The sequence below is a fragment of the Bombina bombina genome, chromosome 11 (genome assembly GCF_027579735.1).
Source record: "Bombina bombina isolate aBomBom1 chromosome 11, aBomBom1.pri, whole genome shotgun sequence".
In the NCBI taxonomy this organism is placed as follows: Eukaryota; Metazoa; Chordata; class Amphibia; order Anura; family Bombinatoridae; genus Bombina; species Bombina bombina.
Genome location: NC_069509.1, coordinates 141,290,271 through 141,313,275, shown reverse-complemented (window position 1 = coordinate 141,313,275; position 23,005 = coordinate 141,290,271).

Genomic DNA, 23,005 nt, shown 5'->3' with positions numbered 1-23,005 from the left:
TTGAGCTTGCATTCTATTGGCTGTTCCAATCTATTGGCTGTTCCAGATGTCTTGAAGATGGACCCGCTCTGCGCTGGATGGATGAAGATAGAAGATGCCATCTGGATGAAGACTTCTGCCTGTCTGGAGGACCACTTCTCCCGACTTGGATGAAGACTTCCCCGGCTTCGTTGAGGACTTCTTGCTGCTTCATTGAGAACTTCTCCAGGCTTCGTTGACGATGGATGTCAGCTCTTCAAAACTATAAATGGATCTTCAGGGGTTAGTGTTAGGTTTGTTTAAGGGTTTATTAGGTGGGTTTTAGTTTTAGATTAGGGTTTGGGCAGCAATAGAGCTAAATGCCCTTTTCAGGGCAATGGGGAGCTTAGGTTTTTTTTATTTAGGGTTTTATTTGGGGGGTTGATTGTGTGGGTGGTGGGTTTTACTGTTGGGGGGTTGTTTGTATTTTTTTACAGGTAAAAGAGCTGATTTCTTTGGGGCAATGAACTGCAAAAGGCCCTTTTAAGGGCTATTGGTAGTTTAGTGTAGGCTATGTTTTTTTTTTATTTTGGCGGGGCTTTTTTATTTTGATAGGGCTATTAGATTAGGTGTAATAAGTTTAAATATCTTGTAATTTGTTTTTTATTTTGTGTAATTTAGTGTTTGTTTGTTTTTGTAATTAAGGTATTTGTATTTACTTTAGTTAATTGTATTTAATTTAGGTAATTTATTTAATTGTAGTGTAAGGTTAGGTGTTAGTGTAAGACAGGTTAGGTTTTATTTTACAGGTAAATTTGTATTTATTTTAGCTAGGTAGTTAGTAAATAGTTAATAACTATTTAGTAACTATTCTACCTAGTTAAAATAAATACAAACTTGCCTGTGAAATAAAAATAAACCCTAAGCTAGATACAATGTAACTATTAGTTATATTGTAGCTAGCTTAGGGTTTATTTTACAGGTAAGTATTTAGTTTTAAATAGGAATTATTTAGTTATTAATAGTAGGTTTTCTTTAGATTTATTTTAATTATATTTAAGTTAGGGGGTGTTAGTGTTAGGGTTAGACTTAGGTTTAGGGGTTAATAACTTTACTATAGTGGTGGCGACGTGGGGGCGGCAGTTTAGGGATTAATAACTGTAATGTAGGTTGCGGTGATGTTAGGGGCGACAGATTAAGGGTTAATTATATTTAACTACTGTTTGAGAGGCTGGAGTGCAGCGGTTTAGCGGTTAATATGTTTATTATAGTGACAGCAATGTCCAGAGCGGCAGATTAGGAGTTAATAATTTTATTTTAGTGTTTGCGATGCGGGAGGGCCTCAGTTTAGGGGTTAATAGATAGTTTATGGGTGTTAGTGTACTTTTTAGCACTTTAGTTATGAATTTTATGCTACAGTTTTGTACTGTAAAACTTATAACTACTGACTTTAGAATGTGTTATGAATCTTGCGGGATAGGCTGTATCGCCCACTTTTTGGCCTCCAAAAAAAAGCTTGTAATATCGGCGCTATGGAAGTCCCATTGAAAAAAGACTTTGCACAAATTGCGTAAGTTCATTTGCGGTATAGCCAAAAAAGTGTGAGGGACAGCTGTACCTACAAGACTCGTAATAGCAGCGGTAGTGAAAAAGCAACGTTATGATCCTTAACACTCCTTTTTTACTCATAATGCAAAACTCGTAATCTAGCCGATAGTATTTTGTATAATAAATCATTTGTATATAATAACTAAAAATTAGTTCTCTAGAACTGTTTATCTTACAGAAGTATGACTGAAGTTTTAAGCTATAAAAAAGAAATCACGTCTTCTTGAAATTGCCAAAGCACAAGGATGACATACGGATTTGAAAAGAAATCACAATACTTTCAAATAATTGTACAAGTCTACCTTTGAATTGAGCAGTTCAGACTGCAGTTTAAAGTGATATAAATGATGCATTATTTTCTCTCCAATAAGCATTGTGTGTTACATCAGAAAAGTCTAAAATGATATGCACAAAGACTAAAAAGAAGCAAGTCAAAGGAGAAAGCAGCGAGGAGCCGGATACCAGGAGACAGTCTGAATTTTCATGAGTGCCCCAGAAATTCATGTAGAGTTGGCAGCTCTAAAATAAAAATGAGCACAGCATGAAAAAAAAAAATTGTTCCCAATTCTCCCATGGACACACGTGAAAATCTGTGACTGTGTAAAGTCTGTAGTTTGGTGTTTGTGCTGCAAGAGTTCATTAAAAACTGTTTATCCCTTCAAAAACTTTTTAATTATCATTCAGGGACAATCAGTGACTTTCAGCAGAAGTTTAATCTGTCTGGTGAACTCCACTTTATGCATCTAAGGTCAGAAGATTTTCATTTGATTTCTCTAAAGCATCCTTTAAGTTATCCTAAAATTAGCTATAATTATATTTTCTAAAGGACTTCCCATAGAATGGCCCTCACCAAAAATATATATTTTTTTAGATTTCATTATATAAAAAAAATAAACATTTTTTTGATTGATCATAAATAACAAAAAGTTATATTCAGGTAATGAATATATAAACTTGTAAATATATCCGTGAGGAGGGGCTATATGTGCATGAACAGAAATAAACTGAGAAGTAGCGCTAAGTGTACGAAGGCTTGCTTATCTAGCATATCTGGTATTTTTAATGTTTATGCGGTAAGGTTTCTCTATATAAACATCCGTATTTATGAGATATTTCTAATGTTGTTGAGCCATTTGTTATAGGCTCATATAATATATATATATATATATATATATATATATATATATATATATATATATATATAATCCAATTAGCACGTGTTCCAGCACTCCAGCTTCAACTAATAATGAAGCACCTGGGTGCAATCCTCAATGGATTGTAGATAAGAGCTAGGAAAGGGAGGGCACTCTCAGGATTTATATACATCAAAGTTAGTTTATTGTTTATAACAACAACGTTAGAAAGTCATAAGGATAGGTCGACGTTTCGGTTTACATAGAAGCCTTCATCAAGACAGATGAACAACTCACAATGGCGACTAGCAGCCGCACACAACACCACCGGCAAAACAGAACATTCTGTTTTGCCGGTGGTGTTGTGTGCGGCTGCTAGTCGCCGTTGTGAGTTGTTCATCTGAGTTGTATATGTATTTGTGTACATACATTAAAAATGGACAGTCTACTTTATTTTATATTGTTTAAAAAGAAAGAAAACATCTTTACTATGCATTCCAAAGCTTTGTACAACCCACATTGTCATCTTAATATACTTTATTGCCTCAAAACCTCTCAATTTCTGCCTGTTTCTATAGCCCCTGCAGGCCCCTCTTATTAGATGTTCACAACCAGACAGTGCTAGTTCATGTGTGCCATATAGGTAAACATTGTGTCACTCCCGTGGAGTTATGCATGAACCAGCATTTACTGGCTAAAATGCAAGTTTGTATAAAGCACTGAGATAATGGGGTAGTCTACAGAGGCTTAGATATAAGGTAATCAAAGAGCTAAAAAGTGTATTTATATAACAGTATTGGTTATGCAAAACTGGGAAGAGGTAATAAAGGAATTATCTATCTTTTTAAACAATAAAAATTGTCAAGTAGACTGTCCCTTTAAGTACAAAATTGTAAAGTAACATGTTTAAATGTAATTTAAAAAAATATAAACTTTGTGTTATACGTTCATTATTTATTTTGTCCCCTTTACAGAAATTTCAATGGCAATTAATCTGGACCAGATACCTTCCCAAGAAGAAGTTCCATAAAAAAATTAAAGGTACAGGAAACCCCCCAAAAAATATTTAATGATTCAGATAGAGAATACAATTTTAAACAACTTTGTAACGGCTAGATTTAGAGTTCTGCAGCCAAAGGGGTGCGTTAGCTACGCATGCTTTTTTTCCCCTGCACCTTTTAAATACCGCTGGTATTTAGAGTTCACAGAATGGCTGCGTTAGGCTCCAAAAAAGAGCGTAGAGCATAATTTAACGCCACTGCAACTCTCGATACCAGCGGTGCTTACGGACGCGGCCAGCTTCAAAAACGTGCTCGTGCACGATTCCCCCATAGAAAACAATGGGGCTGTTTGAGCTGAAAATAAAACACCTGCAAAAAAGCAGCATCTGCCCTCCCTAACATCGCCGACACCTAACTTCAAGTATTAACCCCTAATATGCCGATCGGAGCTCACCGCTACTCTAATAAATTTTTTAACCCCTAAAGCTAATTCTAACCCTAACACCCCCCTAAGTTAAATATAATTTTATTCTAACGAAATAAATTAACTCTTATTAAATAAATTATTCCTATTTAAATAAATACTTACCTGTAAAATAAACCCTAATATAGCTACAATATAAATAATAATTATATTGTAGCTATTTTAGGATTAATATTTATTTTACAGGCAACTTTGTATTTATTTTAACCAGGTACAATAGCTATTAAATAGTTTAGAACTATTTAATAGTTACCTAGTTAAAATAATTACAAAATTACCTGTAAAATAAATCCTAACCTAAGTTACAATTAAACCTAACACTACACTATCAATAAATTAATTAAATACAATACCTACAAATAAATACAATTAAATAAACTAACTAAAGTACAAAAAATAAAAAAGAACTAAGTTACAAAAAATAAAAAATATTTACAAACATTAGAAAAATATTACAACAATTTTAAACTAATTACACCTACTCTAAGCCCCCTAATAAAATAACAAAGCCCCCCAAAATAAAAAAAATGCCCTACCCTATTCTAAAATTAAAATAGAAAAGCTCTTTTACCTTACCAGCCCTGAAAAGGGCCCTTTGCGGGGCATGCCCCAAAGAATTCAGCTCTTTTGCCTGTAAAAAAAAAAACATACAATACCCCCCCCAACATTACAACCCACCACCCACATACCCCTAATCTAACCCAAACAACCCTTAAATAAACCTAACACTAAACCCCTGAAGATCTCCCTACCTTGTCTTCACCACACAGGGTCCCGATCTGTCCAGAAGAGCCTCCGATGTCTTGATCCTAGCCCAAGCGGGGGGCTGAAGAGTGACGTCCATCCTCGGGCTGAAGTCTGGATCCAAGCGGCGGCTGAAGAAATCCATCATCGGGCTGAAGTCTTGATCCAAGCGGGCGCTGAAGAAGTCCATAATCGGGATGAAGTCTTCTATGAAGCAGCATCTTCAATCTTCTTTCTTCCGGAGCCATCGTCTTCCAGCCGATGCAGAACATCCTCTTCTACCACGCCTACTTGCTGAATGACGGTTCCTTTAAATTACGTCATCCAAGATGGCATCCGTCGAATTCCGATTGGCTGATAGGATTCTATCAGCCAATCGGAATTAAGGTAGGAAAATTCTGATTGGCTGATGGAATCAGCCAATCAGATTGAGCTCGCATTCTATTGGCTGATCGGAACAACCAATAGAATGCAAGCTCAATCTGATTGGCTGATCGGATCAGCCAATCGGATTGAACTTGAATCTGATTGGCTGATTCCATCAGCCAATCAGAATTTTCCTACCTTAATTCCGATTGGCTGATAGAATCTTATCAGCCAATCGGAATTCGACTGACGCCATCTTGGATGACATAATTTAAAGGAACCGTCATTCGGCGAGTAGGCGTCGGTAGAAGAGGATGTTCCACGTTGGCTGGAAGATGATGGCTCCGGAAGAAAGAAGATTGAAGATGCTGCTTCATAGAAGACTTCATCCTGATTATGGACATCTTCAGCGCCCACTTGGATCAAGACTTCAGCTCGATGATGGATTTCTTCAGCCGCTGCTTGGATTCAGACTTCAGCCCGAGGATGGATGTCACTCTTCAGCCCCCCGCTTGGGCTTGGATCAAGATATCGGAGGCTCTTCTGGACAGATCGGGACCCGGTGTGGTGAAGACAAGGTAGGGAGATCTTCAGGGACTTAGTGTTAGGTTTATTTAAGGGGGGTTTAGGTTAGATTAGGGGTATGTGGGTGGTGGGTTGTAATGTTGGGGGGGTATTGTATGATTTTTTTTACAGGCAAAAGAGCTGAATTCTTTGGGGCATGCCCCGCAAAGGGCCCTTTTCAGGGCTGGTAAGGTAAAAGAGCTTTTCTATTTTAATTTTAGAATAGGGTAGGGCATTTTAATTGTAGATAATTGTAGGTAGTTTATTTAATTTATTTATTGATAGTGTAGTGTTAGGTTTAATTGTAACTTAGGTTAGGATTTATTTTACAGGTAATTTTGTAATTATTTTAACTAGGTAGCTATTAAATAGTTATTAACTATTTAATAGCTATTGTACCTGGTTGAAATAATTACAAAGTTGCCTGTAAAATAAATATCAATCCTAAAATAGCTACAATATAATTATTATTTATATTGTAGCTATATTAGGGTTTATTTTACAGGTAAGTATTTAGATTTAAATAGGAATAATTTATTTAATAAGAGTTAATTTATTTTGTTAGAATAAAATTATATTTAATTTAGGGGGGTGTTAGGGTTAGGGTTAGAATTAGCTTTAGGGGTTAAAAAATTTATTAGAGTAGCGGTGAGCTCCGATCGGCAGATTAGGGGTTAATACTTGAAGTTAGGTGTCGGCGATGTTAGGGAGGGCAGATTAGGGGTTAATACTATTTATTATAGGGTTATTGAGGCGGGAGTGAGGCGGATTAGGGGTTAATAACTTTATTATAATAGCGGCGCGGTCCGGTCCGGTCGGCAGATTAGGGGTTAATAAGTGTTGGTAGGTAGCGGCGACGTTGGGGGCGGCAGATTAGGGGTTAATAAATATAATATAGGGGTCGGCGGTGTTAGGGGCAGCAGATTAGGGGTTCATAGGGATAACGTAGGTGGCAGCGGTGTGCGGTCGGCAGATTAGGGGTTAAAAAATTTTAATAGAGTGACGGTGATGTGGGGGGACCTTGGTTTAGGGGTACATAGGTAGTTTATGGGTGTTAGTGTACTTTAGAGCACAGTAGTTAAGAGCTTTATAAACCGGCGTTAGCCCAGAAAGCTCTTAACTACTGACTTTTTTCTGCGGCTGGAGTTTTGTCGTTAGATTTCTAACGCTCACTTCAGCCACGACTCTAAATACCAGCGTTAGAAAGATCCCATTGAAAAGATAGGATACGCAAATGGCGTAGGGGGATCTGCGGTATGGAAACGTCGCGGCTGCAAAGTGAGCATTAGACCCTTTCCTGACTGACTCCAAATACCAGAGAGCGGTAAAAACCAGCGTTAGGAGCCTCTAACGCTGGTTTTGACGGCTACCGCCCAACTCTAAATCTAGCCGTAATTTACTTCTATTATCTAATCTGTTTCATTCTCTTGGTATCATTTGTTGAAGGAGCAGCAATGCACTACTAGTTTCTAACTGAACACATGGGTGAGCCAATCACATTCAATATATATATGCACCAATCAACAGCTAGAACCTAGGTTCTCTGCAGCGCATTAACTTGCCTAGATAAACCTTTCAGCAAATGATAACAAGAGAAGGAAGCAAATTAAATAATACAAGTAAATTGGAAAGTTGTTTAAAATTGTATTCTCTATCTGAATCATGAAATAAAAATTTGGGGTTTCATGTCCCTTTAAGAAATTTTGCTCTAAAATGGGAACATTTAGTTATTCCGTGAGGATGTTATCTGGGGAAGTTTACAATTTTGCAAAAAACATTGCTTTACCAGTCCATTCATATGCCTATTTAAAAGTAGGGATGGGCGAATGTGTAAATTTCTGAATTCGAATGTTAGAACAAATGTTATTACCGAAACTCGAACTACAAATCCGAACGTTGATACGAACGAATATTCTTAAAAATTCTATAATCGAATGCTATTTTTTATTTTTATTTTAGTTTTCGAATGTCACTTTCGAATTTGATTGTTTATAATTAGATTGAATGTCCACATTCAAAATTTCGAATGTAACATTCTATTTAACAAATACTATTCAGAAGTTCAATAGTTCATGTGGTAGGGAATCTAGTAAATTGATACATAATAGATACAAATATATCAATTTGAATCATGTTTCTATTTTGATCGAATATTGCATAATTCGAATATTACATTTAAATAAAGCATTATAGAAATACTATTACAAATATATACATTCAAATTTTTTCGAATTGGAATATTGCATAATTTGAAAATTACATTTAAAGAAATCATTAGAAATACTATTACAAATATATAAATTCAAATTTTTCTAAACGAATATTTTCAAATGTAATCGTAAAATTCGAAACCGAATATTCGAAAATCGAATGTTAGAATGTTATGTACACATTCGAAATTTGATTCGAACAAATTTATCTCTATAAAGTTTAGTAGCATCATATTTATTTTTATTCTGGATACCAGCACAGGCTTTATATTTTTTTTAAACCTGATTTTTTTATTTTATTTTAGAATGTTGGCTGGGTTTTTGTATTTTAGAAATTGTTGTGGAATATTTAAACATTTCATTTTAATGTACAACTTTAGCTATCACTCAAAAAAATTAAATTTTCCTTTACAGGTAGCCCTTAATTTACGCCGGGGTTAGGTTCCAGAAGGAATGGTTGTAAATCGAAAGCCTTGTAAATTGAAACCCAGTTTATAATGTAAGTCAATGGGAAGTGAGGGAGATAGGTTCCAGGCCGCTCTCAAATTTGTCACAGGTAACACCTAATACATTATTTTTAAAGCTTTGAAATGAAGACTTTAAATGCTGAACAGCATTATAAACCTAATAAAATAATCAAACAACACAGACTTCACTTGCATTTTTCTGCAAACAGTTCTTTCTATGCATTCCAATCTGGACTGATTTATAGACAGGAAGATCTTGTTCCTTTGAAATCTGCTCGATAGCTCAGGTCTGGTTAAACTGATTCATTTCAGCTTGCTTGGCTTTGCTGCAACACAAGCGGACAGCTCCACCTACTGGCTATTTTAATAAATGCACTGCTTCTCAATGCTTTTCAATAGCAGTCACATGACTGGAAAAAAAGGTTGTTATTCTGAAACGGTGTAAATTGAACCGTTGTAAAACGAGGGCCACCTGTACATTTCTTACATAAATATTCTTGAAAATCTGTATTATGTATTAGGTAAATGCCAAGATGCTAATGATTTCTTTTACTGGGAGATAGAAAGTTAAAACCATATGGGAGATTTATCTGATACATTTACATTTCCAATTTGGGTATTGAAAGTAGCATTATAGAAACTAAGGGCATATTTATCAAGCGCTGTACGGAGCTTGATGCCCGTGTTATGCTGCTCCATAACCTGTCCGCCTGCTCTGATACGCTACAGGCTCATGATACGCTACATTGCATCATGTCCGCTTATTGACCCCAATAAATTAATTAAAGTGCGATAAAGTATAATGGCACTTTAATGCACTCATATTAGGTCTTCTATCTTGGTAAATTAATGAATACCTTCAAATTTTTGGGAGAATAATATAATCTAATAGGTAAAAGAGTTAGACCACAAAAGAAAAAGAAAGAAAGATCAGCTAGATTACGAGTCTTGCGTTAGGAGTAATAAAAGCAATGTTAAGGCTTATAATGCTGCTTTTTTACTACCGCTGGTATTACGAGTCTTGCAGATTTAGGGGCATCGCACACTTTTTTGGCCTTACCGCAAATCAACTTACGCAAATTGCGTATAGTCTATTTTCTATGGGACTTCCATAGCGCCGGTATTACGAGCTTGTCCTGGGAGGCCAAAAAGTGAGCGGTATACCCTACCCCGTCAAAATTCGTATTGCATTTTAAAATCAGTAGTTATGAGTTTTACACTACAACGCTGTAGCATAAAACTCATAACTAAAGTGCTAAAGTACACTAACACCAATAAACTACCCACATCACAAACACTAAAATTAAATTATTAACCCCTAATCTGCTGCTCCAGACATCGCCACCACTATAATAAACATATTAACCTCCAAACGGTCGCACTCCCACATCGCAAAGACTAGTTAAATATTATTAACCCCTAATCTGCTGTCCCTAACATTGTCGCCACCTATCTACATTTATTAACTCCTAATCTGCCGCCCCCAACGTCGCTGCCACTATATTACATTTATTAACCCCTAAATCTAAGTCTAACCATAACCCTAACCCCCCCTAACTTAAATATATATACTATTAATAGCTAAAAAATTCCAATTTAAAACTAAATACTTACCTGTAAAATAAACCCTAAGCTATCTACAATATAACTAATAGTTACATTGTAGCTATCTTAGGGTTTATTTTTATTTTACAAGCAAGTTTGTATTTATTTTAACTAGGTAGAATAGTTACTAAATAGTTATTAACTATTTAATAACTACCTAGCTAAAATAAATACAAATTTACCTGTAAAATAAAAGCTAACCTGAGTTAAACTAACACCTAACACTACACTACAATAAAATAAATTCCCTAAATTAAATACAATTAACTAAATTAAATTAAATTAGCTAATTTACAAAAAACAATCACTAAATTACAGAAAATAAAAAACAAATTACTACATATTTAAGCTAATTACACCGAATCTAATAGCCCTATCAAAATAAAAAAAGCCTACCCAAAAAAAAAAAAAAAACCTAGCCTAAACTAAACTACCAATAGCCCTTAAAAGGACCATTTGTGGGGCATTTCCCAAAGAAATCAGCTCTTTTACCTGTAAAAAAAAATACAAACAATACCCCCAACAGTAAAACCCACCACCCACACAACCAACCCCCCAAATAAAACCCTAACTAAAAAAACCTAAGCTCCCCATTGCCCTGAAAAGGGCATTTGGGTGGGCATTGCCCTTAAAAGGACATTTAGCTCTATTGCAGCCCAAAGCCCTAACCTAAAAATAAAACCCACCCAATAAACTCTTAAAAAATCCTAACACTAACTCCCGAAGATCCACTTACCAGGAGAAGTCTTCATCCAAGCGGCAAGATGTCCTCAACGAAGCCAGCAGAAGTGGTCCTCCAGATGGGCAGAAGTCTTCACCCAGACGGCATCTTCTATCTTCATCCTTCCGACGCGGAGTGGCTCCATCTTCAAGACATCCAGCGCGGAGCATCCTCTTCCAACAACGTCTTCTTGCTGAATGAAGGTTCCTTTAAATGATATCATCCAAGATGGTGTCCCTTGAATTCCGATTCACTGATAGAATTCTATGAGCCAATCGGAATTAAAGGTGAAAAAATACTATTGGCTGATGCAATCAGCCAATAGGATTGAACTTCAATCCATTTGGCTGATCCAATCAGCCAATAGGATTGAGCTCACATTCTATTGGCTGATTGGAATAGGAAAATATCAGGATTAAAAAAATCATGTTTAGCACATTTAAAATAACAGTTAATATCTATATAATATTCAACAAACAAATGCTGGATCTTCCAGGAATACAATGTACAATGGAATACAATGTACTGTGAAAAGACTTTTTGCCCAACTTAGAGCCAGATTACGAATGGCGATATCGGGTTTATTGCGGCTGTGTCCGCGTGTCCCAAGGAGTGCTCGTATAACAAGTTGAAAGTAAATGTGAACGTGTGAGTGCATTTGCAATTTATGCTAGAATGATTACAGCGACTTCTGAGCTCTGGTTAACTGTTATGCGAAAGAAAAAAGTATATATGTACTGTATATAAATGTTTATATGCGTCAACCGATGTATTTATGTATTTACATGTGTATATATGTATTTCCACACATACACACATATAAACACAAAAATACATACTCCTCTTGAGAAAGCCTGCACGGAAAGCAAGCGAAATGTGCTGAGGTATTTTGTCCCTCATCCCCTTCCGTAAGAGCAGTCACGGACACCACGGTAAGGCCCAAGTGCAACCGATTCAAAGATTGTTTGCGGGAAGTCGGGAGCTTGGAACTTGGAACGCCATAAGCTGGTAACGCTGTGTTTGTCAGGCAAAGACTGCAAAGGAGGATGGACGATTGGACTTTGTTTTTGATGTGTTTTATTCAACTTATATTCATTTAAGTGCTACTTATAGCTCAAATACACAGCGTAAATAAATACTACTGTGAATAAGAGATGAACCTGTTCTCTGATCTTTTTTCAGAATTTTCTACCATACTCCGTTTGGCAGATGAACTGCCAAATATACAGAGCGGCTGAAGCCTGATATACCAAGAATTTTTACTCCTCTTTGAGATTTGGGAGAATTTGAGGAACGTCTTTTGAACTTGGACCTGTGTCTCATATAAGGTTCTTTCTCTTGTATTTGAATTCCTGGATTGTGAATAGTGTATCTTATTTTATTTCATTTTATTTTTTTTTATTAGATATTATAATAATCACAGAATACTATAGCACTGTAGCTGTTTTTTTAAATTAGCATGACAAAATACATATATAAACAGATATAGAAATATACTGTATATAAAAGCATTGAAGCCCTTTGCAGTTAAAAGTAGCTGGAAACATGTAAAATCATATTTATACAATACTCATATTTAATAAAGTGTTATACTGTGTATTTACTATAAATATTTCACATTACAGTAAGTACTGTATCTATACTTATTTATAATTGTATAAAGGCCCTTTTAAGAGCTATTTGTAATTTAGTGTAGGGTAGGGATTTTTTTTATTTTGGGGGGCTTTTTTATTTTATTAGGGGGATTAGATTAGGTGTAATTAGTTTAAAAAACTTATAATGATTTTATTATTTTCTGTAATTTATTGTTTTGTTTTTTTGTATTTTAGTTCATTTTATTTAATTGTAATTAATTTATTTTAATTTAGGTCATTAATTTAATGATAGTGTAGTGTTAGGTGTAATTGTAACTTAGGTTAGGTTTTATTTTACAGGTACTTTTGTATTTATTTTAGCTAGGTAGTTTTTAAATAGTTAAAAACTATTTAATAACTATTGTACCTAGTTAAAATAAATACAAACTTGCTTGTAAAATAAAAAAAACCCTAAGATAGCTACATTGTAACTATTAGTTATGTTATAGCTATCTTAGGGTTTATTTTATAGGTAAGTATTTAGTTTTAGATTGGAATAATTTATTTCATGATAGGAATATTTATTTAGATTAATTTAAATTTTCTTTAAAATAGAGGGTGTTAGGGTTATTGTTAGACTTAGGTTTAGGGGTTAATAAATGTAATATAGTGGTGGCGACGTTGGGGGCGGGAGATTAGGGGTTAATAAATTTAATGTAGGTGGCGGCGGGGTCCGGGAGCAGCGGTTTAGGGGTTAATAAGTATAATGTAGGTGGCGGCGGTGTAGGGGGGTGCAGATTAGGAGTTAAACACTTTATTAGAGTTGCGGTGGGCTCCGGGAGTGGCGCTTTAGGGGTTAATACATTTATTAGAGTTGCGGCGGTATAGGGGGGGGCAGATTAGGGGTTAATAAGTATAATGTAGGTGACGGCGGGCTCCGGGAGCGGCGGTTTAGGGGTTAAACACTTTATTTCGTTGCGGCGGTGTAGGGGGCAGATTAGGGGTGTTTAGACTCGGAGTACATGTTAGGGTGTTAGGTGTAGAAACTACCATAGGAATCAATAGGATATCGGGCAGCAGCTAACATGAGCTATCGCTGCTTTCAGACTCCCATTGATTCCTATGGCATCCACTGCCTCCAGTGCGGCGGATTGAAAACCAGGTACGCTGGGCCGGAATAGTGGCGACCGTACCTGGTAGTTATTTGATAACTTCCAAAAGTAGTCACATTGTGCTGAACTTGTGCTCGGAACATCTGTATTGACGTAACCATCAATCTGTGTCCGGCAGATCGTATGTTACGTCACTATTTTCTACTTTTGCGGGTCTGTAGGGTTTGATAACTACGGTAAATCAGGCTCGCCACAAATACGCTGCGGAATTCCAGCATATTTGCGGTTGACAGTTTGATAAATAGAGGCCATAGACTAGAAGTCTTCCTGAAATCTTTAGTAGCTTCAACATAATATTTCAAGCTCTTACCACACCCAAAGAATGTAAGGATTTCTCCAAAGAATTCTTAGGATTAGGACACAAGGAAGGGACAACAATTCCTCTATTAATGTTGTTAGAATTCACAACCTTAGGTAAGAATTTAAATGACGTCCGCAAAACCGTCTTATCCTGATGAAAAATCAGAAAATGAGATTCACAAGAAAGAGCAAATAATTCAGAAACTCTTCTAGCAGAAGAGATGGCCAAAAGGAACAACACTTTCCAAGAAAGTAGTTTAATGTCCAAAGAATGCATAGGCTCAAATGGAGGAGCCTGTAAAGCCTTCAAAACCAAATTAAGACTCCAAGGAGGAGAGATTGATTTAATGACAGACTTGATACGAACCAAAGCCTGTACAAAACAGTGAATATCAGGAAGCTTAGCAATCTTTCTGTGAAATAAGACAGAAAGAGCAGAGATTTGTCCCTTCAAGGAACTTGCTGTCTGTTCCTTGAAGGGACAAATCTCTGCTTTTTCTGTCTTATTTCACCCTTATTCAAACCATCCTGAAGAAACTGTAAAATTCTAGGAATTCTGAAAGAATGCCAAGCGAATTTATGAGAAGAACACCATGAAATATAAGTCTTCCAAACTCGATAATAAATCTTTCTAGAAACAGATTTACGAGCCTGTAACATAGTATTAATCACTGAATCAGAGAAATCTCTATGACTAAGCACTAGGCATTCAATTTCCATACCTTCAAATTTAATGATTTGAGATCCTGATGGAAAAATGGACCTTGAGACAGAAGGTCTGGCTTTAAAGAAAGAGGCCTAGGTTGGCAACTGGACATCCGAACAAGATCCGCATACCAAAACCTGTGAGGCCATGCTGGAGCTACCAGCAATACAAACAACTATTCCATGATGATTTTGGAGATCACTCTTAGAAGAAGAACTAGAGGCGTGAAAATATAAGCAGGTTGGTAGCACCAAGGAAGTGTCAACGCATCCACTGATTACACCTGAAGATCCCTGGACCTGGACAGGTACCTGGGAAGATTCTTGTTTAGATGAGATGCCATCAGATCTATTTCTGGAAGACCCCACATCTGAACAATCTGAGAAAACACATCTGGATGGAGGGACCACTCCCCGGATGTAAAGTCTGAAGGCTGAGATAATCCGCTTCCCAATTGTTTACACCTGGGATATGTACCACAGAAATTAGACAAGAGCTGGATTCTGCCCAAGAAAGTATTTGAGATACTTCTTTCATAGCTAGGGGACTGTGAGTCCCAACCTGATGATTGACATATGCCACAGCTGTGATATTGTCTGTCTGAAAGCAAACAAACGGTTCTCTTTTCAACAGAGGCCAAGCCTGAAGAGCCCTGAAAATTGCACGGAGTTCCAAAATATTGATTGGTAATCTTGCCTCTTTTTTCAAACGCCTTGTGCTGTCAGAGATCCCCAAACAGCTCCCCAACCTGAAAGACTCCCATCTGTTGTGATCACAGTCCAGGTTGGACAAACCAAAGAGGCCCCTAGAACTATACAATGGTGATCTAACCACCAAGTCAGAGATAGTCGAACATTGGGATTTAAGGATATTAATTGTGATATCCTTGTATAATCCCTGCACCATTGATTCAGCATACAAAGCTGGAGAGGTCTCATATGAAAATGAGCAAAGGGGATCATATCCGATGCTGCAGTCATGAGACCTAAAACTTCCATGCACATAGCTACTGAAGGGAATAATTGAGACTGAAGGTTCCAACAAGCTGAAACCAATTTTAATTGTCTCTTGTCTGTTAGAGACAGAGTCATGGACACTGAATCTATCTGGAAACCTTAAAAGGTGACCCATGTCTGAGGAATCAAGGAAATTTTTGGTAAATTGATCCTCCAACCATGTCTTTGAAGAAACAGCACTAGTTGATTTGTGTGAGATTCTGCAGAATGTAAAGACTGAGCTAGTACCAAGATATCGTCCAAATAAGGAAACACTGCAATACCCCGTTCTCTGATTACAGAGAGTAGGGGACCCAGAACCTTTGAAAAGATTCTTGGAGCTGTCACTAGGCCAAAAGGAAGAACGAGAAATTGGTAATGCTTGTCTAGAAAAGAGAATCTCAGAAACTGATAATGATCTGGATGAATCGGAATATGAAGATATGCATCCTGTAAGTCTATTGTGGACATATAATGCCCTTGCTGAACAAAAGGCAGAATAGTCCTTATAATCACCATTTTGAAAGTTGGTACTCTTACATAACGATTCAAAATTTTCAGATCCAGAACTGGTCTGAATGAATTTTCTTTCCTGAAATGGAACTAGCATGATTAACCCTGATAACTTCAGGTCTGAAACACACTTCAGGAAAGCCTGAGCCTTTACTGGGTTTACTGGAATTTGTGAGAGAACAAATCTTCTCACAGGTGGTCTTACTCTGAATCCTATTCTGTACCCCTGAGAGACAATACTCTGAATCCATTGATTTTGAACCGAATTGGTCAAAACATCTTTGAAAAATCTTATTCTGCCCCCTACCAACTGAGCTGGAATGAGGGCCGCACCTTCATGCAGACTTTGGGGCTGGCTTTGATCTCTTAAATGGCTTGGATTTATTCCAATTTGAGGAAGGCTTCCAATTGGAAACAGATTCCTTGGTAGAAGAATTAGGTTTCTGTTCCTTATTTTGTCGAAAGAAGCGAAAACGGTTAGAAGCTTTAGATTTACCCTTAGGTCTTTTATCCTGAGGCAAAAAAATGACCTTCCCCCAGTGACAGTTGAAATTATTGAATCCAACTGAGAACCAAATAACTTATTACCTTGGAAAGAAAGAGATAGCAATCTAGACTTAGAAGTCATGTCAGCAATCCAAGATTTAAGCCACAAAGCTCTTCTAGCTAAAATAGCTAAAGATATAGGGGCCTATCTATCAAGCTCTGAATGGAGCTTGATGCCCCGTGTTTCTGGTGAGCCTGCAGGCTCACCAGAAACAGCAGTTATGAAGCAGCGGTCACAAAGACCGCTCCTCCATAACCTGTCCACCTACTCTGAGCAGGCGGACAGACATCCCCGGAAATCAACCCGATCGAGTACGATCGGGTTGATTGACACCTCCCTGCAGACGGCCCATTGGCCGTGAGTCTGCAGGGGGCGGCATTGCACTAGCAGCTCTTGTGAGCTGCTTGTGCAATGCTGAATACGTAGAGCGTATTGCTCTCCGCATTCAGCGAGGTCTGTTGGACCTGATCCACACTGTCGGATCAGGTCTGACAGACCTTTGATAAATAGAGGCCATAGACTTAACATCAATTTTGATGATATCAAAAATGGCATCACAAATAAAATTATTAGCATGTTGAATCAATTTAACAATGCTAAACAATTCAGGATCCAATACTTGTTGCGCTAAAGTCTCCAACCAAAAAGTTGAAGCAGCTGCAACATCAGCCAAAGAAATTGCAGGCCTGAGAAGATGACCTGAAAATAAATAGGCTTTCCTTAAATATGATTCAAGTTTCCTATCTAAAGGATCTTTAAAAGAAGTACTATCTTCCGTAGGAATAGTAGTACGTTTAGCAAGAGTAGAGATAGCCCCATCAACTTTGGGGATCTTTTCCCAAAACTCTAAAGTAACTGCTGGCAAAGGATACAATTTTTTAAACCTTGAAGAAGGAATAAAAGAAGTACCAGGCCTATTCCATTCCTTAGAAATCATATCAGAAATAGCATCAGGAACTGGAAAAACCTCTGGAGTATCCACAGGAGGTTTATAAACAGAATTTAAATGTTTACTAGTTTTAATATCAAGAGGACTAGTTTCCTCCATATCCAATGTAATCAACACTTCTTTTAACAAAGAACGAATATACTCCATTTCAAATAAATAAGAATATTTGTCAGTGTCAGTATCTGAGGTTGGATCTTCTGAACCAGATAGATCCTCATCAGAGCAGGATAATTCAGTATGTTGCCGGTCATTTGAAATTTCATCAACTTTATGAGAAGTTTTAAAAGACCTTTACGTTTATTAGAAGGCGGGATGGCAGACAAAGCCTTCTGAATAGAATCAGAAATAAATTCTTTTAAATTTACAGGTATATCTTGTGCATTAGATGTTGAAGGAACAGCAACAGGTAATTAACTACTACTGATGGATACATTCTCTGCATGTAAAAGTTTATCATGACAACTATTACAAACCACAGCTGGAGAAATAAACTCTACAAATTTACAACAAATGCACTTAGCTTTGGTAGAACTGTTATCAGGCAGCAGGATTCCAACTGTGATTTCTGAGACAGGATCAGATTGAGACAACTTGCAAATGTAAGAGAAAAAAACAACATATAAAGCAAAATTATCAATTTCCTTATATGGCAGTTTCAGGAAAGGGAAAAATGCAAACAGCATAGCCCTCTGATAGAGAAAAAGGCAAGAGGCATATAGGAATGGGGTCTTAAATAATGAAAATATTTGGCTCCATGTATGACGCACACAAACAGAAAAATATTTTTTGGCGCCAGAAATTACGAATTTGCGTCAACGAACGCAACTTCGCACCAAAAAAATCTTGCACCAAGAATGACGCAATAAACTTTGGCATTTTGCGCCCTCACGAGCCTAATTCTGTCATCAAATTTAAAAGACAGTCAACTTGAAAAAAGAGACTAAACCCCAGGTAAGAAATACATTTTCCTAAAAAATGCATTTCCTAGATATGAAACTGACAGTCTGCAGAAGGAAATATACTGAAAACCTGAATCATGGCACCTATAAGTACAATACATATATTTAGAACTTTATATACATCAATAAAGTGCCAAACCATAGCTGAGAATGTCTTAAGTAATGAAAACATACTCACCAAAAGACACCCATCCACATATAGCAGATAGCCAAACCAGTACAGAAACAGTTATCAGTAGAGGTAATGGTAAATTGAGAGTATATCGTCGATCTGAAAAGGGAGGTAGGAGATGAATCTCTACGACCAATAACAGAGAACCTATGAAATATATCACCCGTGAGGAAAACCATTGCATTCAATAGGTGATACTCCCTTCACGTCCCTCTGACATTCACTGTATTCTGAGAGGAACCGGGCTTCAGCATGCTGAGAAGCGCATATCAACGTAGAAATCTTAGCACAAACTTACTTCACCACCTCCATAGGAGGCAAAGTTTGTAAAACTGAATTGTGGGTGTGGTGAGGGGTGTATTTATAGGCATTTTGAGGTTTGGGAAACTTTGCCTCAACTGGTAGGATTGTATATCCCATATGTCACTAGCTCATGGACTCTTGCCAATTACATGAAAGAAAAGTATATTAGCTATGCAATACTGCGGAATGGGTAATAAAGGGATAAAAAAAAATTTAAACAATAACATTTTTCAAATAGACTGTCAATTTAAGTAAGAGGACACAAGAAATATATTAGCAAATGGATTGCTCCAATAAATATTAGGAGGGCATTTTTTTCTCAGTTTGGTACATAATTTAATAGCTTTCTTTTTACAGGTGATACATAATTCAAGTTATATTTTCCATTTCAAAGACATACAACATTTATTTTCCATTAGTTTTGTGGGGTAGAATACAGTCTTTAAGGTTGATCACAGTTCTTTATGAAAACGTATCTAATGAGTTGCCAACTGATAACCTCATATACACTAAAGGGAAGCTAAACCCAATTTTTTTTCATTCGTGATTAAGATATAGGGGCATATTTATGAAGCTCTGTATGGAGCTTGATGCCCCGTGTTTCTAAAGACCGCTGCTTCCTAACCTGTCCACCTGCTCTGAGGTGGCGGACAGAAATCAACCAGATCGAATATGATTGGGTTGATTGCCACCCACTGCTAGAGGCCGATTGGAAGTGAATCTGCAGGGGGCGGCATTACACCAGCAGTTCACAAGAACTACTGGTGCAACGATAAATGCTAAGAGCATATGCTGTTGGCATTTATTGATGTGCAGCGGACATGATCAGCAATACCGGATCATGTCCGCTCACACCTTCATAAATAGGCCCCATAGCATGCAATTTTAAGCAACTTTCTTATTGAGTCCTAGGGGCCAATTTATCAATGTCTGCCAGACATCGCTGAATGCCGACAGAATACACTGTCGGCATTTAACATTGCACAAGCAGTTCTGGTGAACTGCTTGTGCAATGCCGCACTCTGCAGATTCACGGCCAATCGGATGCTAGCAGTGAGTGTCACAGTTCACAAGAACTGCTGATGCAATGATAAATGCCGACAACGTATTCTGTCGGCATTTATCGATGTGCAGCGGACATGATACGCTACATTGAATCATGTCCGCTCACACTATGTTAAATATACCCCTAAGTGCTATTGCATTGTCTTGTTATCATGCATCTGTTGATTATGCAAATCTACTGTATTGTCGGGTCCTTTAAGACTACTGCTTCTTAACTCCTGTTTCCGGCGAGCCTGAAGACTCGCGTGGAAACTGCTGCATTGTGGCCGATTCGGGCCATGATAAATCAGCCCCCTAATATAATTTTTTTCTTTGTTCTCTTGCTATCTTTATTTGAAAAAGCAGAAGTGTAAGGTTAGGAGCCAGCCCATTTTTGCTTCAGCACCTGGGTAGCGCTTGCTGATTGGTGGCTATATTTATCTACCAATCAGCAAGCTTTACCCAAGTGCAGTATCAAAAAATGGCCAGCACTTAAGCTTACATTCCTGATTTTTCAAATAAAGATTGAAAGAGAACTAAGAAATATTGAAAATAGGAGTAAATTTGAAAGTTCCTCAAAATTTCCATATTTTATCTGAATCATGAAAAACAAAGTTGGATTTAGTATCCCTTTAATGGTGCCTTTCTCTTGATAAACATTGGATACATTTCTCTAAAACGTGATCGACTTCTTTAATTTTTTTTATTTATTTAATTTAATTTATTTTCTAATTTATTGGTTAACAATGAAAATTATGTATGTAATTTTTTCCCAATATGTTTTATCTCCCAATAAAATGCTTTAGTCCTTGCAATGAGTGTAACCTTTAAAATGAACAGCTGAAATCTTGCATTCAAAAGACAATTGTTCATAGATTCTCATAAACTCATGAATAATTAAAGTCAACAAGCCATAACAAAGTACCTGCTTCCAGGTAGGGCGAGCACTCAAATGCTGGAAGATACAAATTCATTGATTTTCTCTAATGATCTGTGTGCTACTATAAGATTAAAAGGTTAATTTTATATTATTAACTCTGCAGAATTGTTATACCTGATATTTGGGTCTTTCAAGGCACTGCGCACACATTGATTTTCAATAGTGTGCTTTTAGTATTCAAGCCAAAAGTCAATTAACAATGAAACATAAAAGCTGCAGAAGAATATTTCTAGCAGGTACATAAAATCCATCCAGCAGTGCAACTTTAGCAAACTCCAAACTAGTCTGGCTGTAAAAATATTGCTATTCAAATACAAAGGATCCCTAGTTGGTCTGGAATTCTTAACAACATCAAGACGAGCTGTTGCACAAAATCAATAGCAGTGCATCTTAGTGGTTAATTGTTTGTTTAGCAGTGTTCTCATGAGGCTTACTACTGAGACATTGAAGATAGAAAGTCACAATATATTGAATATCCTAATTAAAACATCAGCATTTTAGAGCAGTGTGGATTTTGCAAATGTGGCAAAGTTATGTAACATCTTTTTATGTTACGGAGTACGAAACCGCATTCTTTTGCAAGGCAATTTCAAATGATGACCTTTGGTTTTGCCATATTTAAAATTATTTTAATATTTGTTTGTGATGTTTGTAAGTTTGATTAATACAATTTTAATTGGATACATTTTGAACGTGACTACGAGTGCATGAATCACTGAAAAAATCTAGGCAAACATATGACGTTTTAAAATAAATATTAAAAAGTTGCTTATCTAGTTAAAAAAGATATTGAAATCTTTTTACAAAAGGGCTACATTTAGAATGGTGAGCTGTTGCTCGTGAACAATAAGGAGTTTATTGCGTTCTTTGCGTGCGTCTGAAGTAGCGCACATATTACGAGTTGAAAGTAAATGCGTTCGCTTGTGCGCAATTAAATTTAACCTGTGTTGGGTTAGCGCAATTTCAGAGCTCTGGTTAATTGTTATGCTCGACTAAAAATTTGCACAAAACAAAGCAAAAATACATTTAAAGTATAGCTGCACTCATAATAACACTGTATATCACTAATATGAGGTCTCAGGTGTAAGAAAAAAAAAGGCCTGCAGGTTGCTTTAACATAGAGATACATACATATACACATCTAAATATGTATATGTCTGTGAATATTTATTTTATATGTGCTTACATATGCATTCATGTATTTGTGTGTGTATATATATATGTATTTACAGACATATATACACATAAGTATGCTTTTTGCGCACATCCGGTGAAAGTAAACTGTTTTCGCTCAAACACTAAAAACCCAACGAGCGCAAAAAACCAAACTTACAATATCGCGTGGGCATTCACTTATTACCCCATAGAAGTCTCCACTTTTGCGCAAACCTGATTGCATATTCTCATGTGTGCTACCCCAACATGAAAATATATATATTTCACATTCCAATGTTCTGCACATAGTAGACTATGTTCTGTTTATTCAGAAATATATATAAAATGTTTTTTTGGTACAATATATATCTATACCTATATATATATATACTCACACACATGACTATATATAGCCATAGAGTTAGAATACTAAGGGAGTATTTTAATTGTTTGCTACATTAGGTGTGCAAAGTTTTACATTTATATTTAACTGTTTTTATTTTAGCTTGAGTTTTCACTAATTCCTGTTTGTTTTTTGCTTTTTTCCCTGTCTTCTTGTGTGTAAATAAGGGAGGGATCAATTTCACCTGTGTGGGCCTGCACTATAGATTCAGCTCATTAACTCTTTGAGCCTTGCTTTCAGTAGCTTGCTGCATTCAGTTTCTCTGTGGTAAGTAAGTTTCTCTGTTTAAGTATTGAGTTATGGAACTAAGGGAGTAATGGCAAATAAGTAACCAAGAGTGAATATAAATCATTTATATTTTTAAGTTAAATCTTTTAGTAAGAATGTGTGAGAATCTCATTCAGTGTACAGC